This window comes from Capsicum annuum, chromosome 8 (assembly GCF_002878395.1).
Source record: "Capsicum annuum cultivar UCD-10X-F1 chromosome 8, UCD10Xv1.1, whole genome shotgun sequence".
Lineage (NCBI taxonomy): Eukaryota > Viridiplantae > Streptophyta > Magnoliopsida > Solanales > Solanaceae > Capsicum > Capsicum annuum.
In genome coordinates this window covers 6,262,440-6,268,439 of record NC_061118.1, presented here as the reverse complement: position 1 = coordinate 6,268,439, position 6,000 = coordinate 6,262,440, and positions in this window count along the sequence as shown.

Here is a 6,000-nt window from a genome sequence, read left to right as displayed (position 1 = left end):
CCTAAATCAACTTAGGTACTATCACTATCCTAACATTGAGTTGATGAGAACTTATTTTAACTCAGAGTGATTGATCGATGACTCGGGTCGATATGAACGCAATACCAATGCCATACAATTACAAAAACTCGATTGGATTTGTAGTTGACCCTGCGAGTCATTCATTCATCCCTAGTTTCACCTAAATCAATTGATATAAAATCTGTTGCAACAAACGACTAAGCTGCTGAAAATTTTCAAATAGGTACATATATGTTGTAATAAATGACATATCTGATTTAATTATCAAATAGATATTTACATCTGTTGTGATAGATAACTGAGCTGTTGGAAATTTTTTTTAAAATATTTATATCTGTTGTAACAAATGATATATCTGATTTTATTAAGTATCAAATGAATATTTTCATCTGTTGTCACAGATGACTGAGCTTTTGGGATTTTTAAACAGATATTTATATCTGTTGTAACAGATGACTGAGTTGTTCAGATTTCTAAACAGATATTTATATATGTTGAAATAGATGACATATCTGTTTGAAAATCTTTTTATCTCTTTTAATTTTAAAGCAAGAAGCTTTTGGTCTGAGTAGATAATATCAAGTGGTAGTACTTACCACTAAAGACGGTAAAAAATGTTTCTTGGATATCTCAAAAGTGAGTTCATTGAGCAGTTGTCTTGTCTTTTCAATGTCAGTAGTCTTAGTCTTTCTAGTGCCCCTCAAACTATTAATGAAATTAATGAATGTTAATTAATGATTATTGAAAACCACCACATCTACGTACATAATACATCTATAGAAATTATCTTATCTCTTTCTTCAGCTGCAGTTTATTTTATTCAACTCTCATTTTTTTCTCTCTCCTCTTTAGGGTCACAATTTTTTTCTCTCTTTTCTCTTTCCTTCTCATAAAGATCTTTTCGGATCTAAACCCATTCATATATTTTCTCGACTTAAATTTCTATTTTGATCCTCTTTTTGATATTAAGGTATGGTTCATTATTGCTCTTTCATTCTCGTCTTCTACTTTGCATGTTATTTACATCTATTTTTTTTATTTAATTACTATTTACCCATATCATATTTATTAAAAAAATTTAAGAAACTTGTAAGTATTGAATAAATAATTCAAGAATTTTTATTACAATATGAGAAAAAAATCATCTGTTGGAAGAAGTTTAAAAGCCTTGTTGGCAATATCATTTTTTTGTATATATTTTATTTATTTTATTATTGTTGATGCAGTTATTGATGTTGTTGGTGGGGTTGGTGTTGTTGGAGATTGTGTTGTTGTTGATGGTTCTGGCACAAAGGATGTTGCTTCTTTGTTGTTGATGATGTTGTTGGAATAAATGTTGTTTCTTTTTTGTTGGTATTTATGTTGTTGTTGATGTTGCAACAGATGGAGAAACTGTTGGAACAAATAAAACCACCAGAAAGGCTGGTTTGATGTATTCCGTCAGACTCCACATCTGTTGCAATAGAATCCACATCTGTTGCAACAGACTCTACATCTGTTGTAACAGACTCCACATCTGATACAACAGATGGACAATGTTCTTTTTGTGATATCAATTTTTTTCCTCTTCTTTATAGATATAAGGAACTGACAGTTTATCAACTTTTGATGGACTATCTCAAGAGGCTGCAGTAAAGATGGGAGAAATAAGCTGCTTATAGATAGAACCACTTCATATGTGGGAGGTATGTATTACTGATAATGTTATCGTAAAAACACACATATAGTGTACTTATTTTGTGAATGATGTTTTTACTGATCAGTCATAGATCGTTCAAACAAGATGTCTGCAATTTTATAGTTAAGTTTGGTAGGTCCGAACTGATAGGGTTGAGGGACCATGAATATGATTTTGATAGCCTGTTAAGATTTAATGTCGGTTATTGCTCATGTTTATTTGTCAAGCATTATGAAGGGATCTAATTTTTGTGTCATTGTAAAGAGATTCAATAGTGATTGGACTAACTTTAAGGATGCATTGGACCCTTAGAGGGCCTTCGAAGCTTAGCACTGCATCTAATAAGAACGAAAAACCATATATTTATTGCCCTGGCCAAAATTTATATGGCTGGGTTGCTCACTCGGGGTGATGATTTTATGCCAGAATGTGCGGTAGAAGAATGCTTTCGAAGGAAAATGGGTGGTTGATGGAAGACTGTATCATCTGAGAGCTAATTGAAGAAGAGACATAGGGTAGAAAGTAACTTCTAACGAATTTGGCCGGTGAAATTATCTTAACAGATGCGAGATCTGAATCAAGTGCAAATATGAAAGTGTATCCGGTAATGTAATTTCATCTGTTGTGTCTTTGAAAGAAAAACAATACAAATGGATACTTTGTTAGGGAGCTGCGTGGTCGGGATTATCACCTATATAGAAAATAGAAGAAGACCGACAAAGAAACCTCACGGGCATCGAGGGTAAAAATGATGTACAGCAAGTCTAGAAAACTTATGCCAACAACAATTGCAGTTAAAATAAGAAATCTAAGCAAAACGACAAATTTTTGAATTTTAAATTTCATTCCATGCCTTCTTGTTTGTGTTTTCGATCAGGTCTACTGTCGTTGACCTGATCGGAACCACAAACGAAATTGAAAGAAAAATAGAGTATCATTGCTTCTTTAGCAATATAGTTATAATTGATTGTGTTTTTTTGCCTTGACATGCTTTCAACATTCCTTGGAGAAGATCAGATGCTTGTTGTAGTATGTGAATCCCGATAATTTTCAAGCTTGCCTCCAGCTTTTTGATTCTGTATTCAAGCTGATCGTTTCCTTCTTCGAAGTTGGTAAAGAGTTCCTCGTCTCTTGTGAGCTCGATCAGGAACACTACCTTCAAAGTTGTGGCATTCTAAAAGCCCTTCAGAACACTTTCTTCAGAAGCCTTAAAAGATACATGGAGGGTCTCTATGTTTGTTTTAGGTCAAAATGTTTTGATGCAGGTTGAAGAAGTGGTCCCAAAAGTTGAACAACACACTTTTATCTAGCGTTGCTCTATGCATCTTGCTCAACCAATTTGATAAATTAGTATGGAGTTACGTAGCATATGATTTAAACCGGCTCTACCAAACCCTATCAAACGTTACGTAACTCTAAGCTCATTGCTCTCTCAAAAAAATATGACAGTGTTAGTGCACAAATCGAACGAGCTCAATCTCTGAGCCTTTCTGCTGATTGCTCTTCTCCAATATAGATGACAAGATATCTGCTAAGCAAAAGTCTACACCGTCGCCAGACATGTTCTCAGGCAATTATGTCTGGCGATGGTGTAAACTTTTGCATAGCAGATATCTTGTCATCTATATTGGAGAAGAGTGATCAGCAGAAAGGCTAACAGATTGAGCTTTTTTTCTATGTGCACTAACTCGGGCATATTGTTTTGATAGGGTAATGAGCTTGGAGTTACGTAACGTTTGATAGGCTTGGTAGAGCCGGTTTAAATCACACGCTACGTAACTCCATGCTTACTAATTTATCAAATTGGTTGAGCAAGATGCATGGAGCAACGCTCGATAAAAGTGTCTTGTTCAACTATTGGGACCACATCTTCAACGTGCATCAACACATTTTGACCTAAAACAAACACAACGATCCTCCATATATCCTTTAAAGCTTCTGAAGAAAAAGTTTTCTGAAGGGCTTCTAGAATGCCATAACTTTGAAGGTAGTGTTCCTGATCGAGCTCACAAGAGACGAGAAACTCCTTACCAACTTTGAAGACGGTAACGACCAGCTTGAATATAGAATCATAGAATCAACAAGTTGGAGGTAAGCTTAAAAATTATCGGAATTTACATACTACAGCAAGCATATGATATTCTCCAAGAAATGTTGAAAGCATGTCAAGGCAAGAAAATATAATCAATTATAACCATATTGCTAAGGAAGCAATGATACTCTATTTGCCTTTCAATCTCGTTTATGGTTCCGATCAGGTCAACGGTAGTGGACCTGATCAGAAACACGAACAAGAAGATGGGATGAAATTTAAAGTTCAGAAATTGCCGCCTTCGCTTAATTTCCTTATTTTCACTGCAGTTGTTGTTGGCATAAGTTTTCTAGACTTGTTGAACATCATTTCTACCCTCAATGCCCGTGAGGCTGCTTTGTTGGTCTTCTCTTATTTTCTACCTAGGTGATAATCCCGACCATGCAGCTCCCTAGAAAAGTGTCCATCTGCATTATTTTTCTTTCAAAGACACAACAGACGAAATTACATTACCGGATACACTTTTATATTTGCACTTGATTCAAATTTTGCATCTGTTAAGATAATTCTATCGGCCAGATTCGTTAGAAGTTACTTTCTACCCTGTGTCTCTTCTTCAATTAGCTCTCAGATGATATAGTCTTCCATCAACAACCCATTTTTCCTCGAAAGCATTCTCCTACCGCACCTTCTGGCATATAAACATCAACCCGAGCGAGCAACTCAACCATATAAATTTTGGCCAGGGCAATAACTATATTGGTTTTCCATTCTTATTTGATGCAGTGCGAGGCTTTGAGGGCCCTCTAAGGGTCCAATGCACACTTAAAGTTAAGTCCAATCGCCATTGATTCTCTACAGTGATGACAAATATTGATCCCTTCTCAAAACTTGACACGCATAAACACGAGCACCAACCATCAATAATTCATAACAGGGTATCTGCACTATCTTCATGAGGTCCTCAGCCTTATCAATTTTGAACCCATCAAACTTAACGGTATAATGCAGGATCTTGCTTGAATGATCAATGCCTAATCGGTTAAAAATTGCATTCACAAAAATATTGTACTTTGTGTGTGTTGTCCCGGTGATCTTATCAGTAATACATACTTAACTCCCACACATATGATAGTGGATCCATCTGCACGCACCTTATTCTTCTTAGCCCATCTATGGCTTAAATTGAATAAATAGATGACTAGCTTATTGCAACAGATGACACATCTGTTTATATTGTCAATCAATTCTGTTACGATAGTGATCAACCTGTTACAGAAATCAAATAGATATATACATCTGTTGTAAAAAGATTGTCAGTATGTTGTAAGTTATCTGACAAAAAGAATATATTTTGTAACAGATTACCTATCTGTTAGATTTAGTTTAAAGCAATTTTCTTTTCTTTCTGAGATCCAATAATTTATAAATAGGTCCCTCCTTATAAATATGGATGATCTAGATTCATACAAGAATACTCATATCAAGTCCTTGCATGAACTTCAAAGGCAGTTTGATTGATGAACTCCAGAGAGATATTTGGCTGACTTCGGAGTAAGGTTGCCGGATGAATGAAAGATATCTGATTGACAATAATAATAATAGAAGTAATAATAATTAGGTAATGTTTTTTATTTTAGCGATTATTTTCCTCCTTTTGTATATCAAATCTACCCAAGAGATTCAAAAATCTATGAACATTCATTTCATTTTGTTGTCGACTTTGAATTTTTAATTCTTATTTAGTATTTAATAATAATCATTCTGTTTATTCCTTGTTCTCAACATGTTGACGGTTGGTGGTAGGGATTGAGCAGCAATTCGTGTCAATGGTTAGAGGTTAATCTGCTACGACAGATCGATCATATGCTGCACCTGGCGGTTATTAATAAAAAGGGGCTATTGTTGTTATTGAGAGGGTGAAAGGAAAGACATGACTCAGAATTCCGATTATTCAATATGAAAAATGTTTCGTAAATAAATAATAAGGAAATAAATAATAAACACAATTTATAATCACAATTTTAATAACTGATCGTGACTTTTCACCATTTTTGTTTTTAAAATTATTTATTATATAATAAAATGATTATTATTTTATTAAGGAATTTAAAAAAGTATTTTTTTTTATTTATAAAATAAAAAAGTAAGCAAATTTGGAATAATGATATGATGATATAGTTATTTTTTTTAAAGTAGATTATATGTTGCAACAATTAAATTATCTGATGCAACGGGTTCACTATGGTTACAACAGATGATATACCTG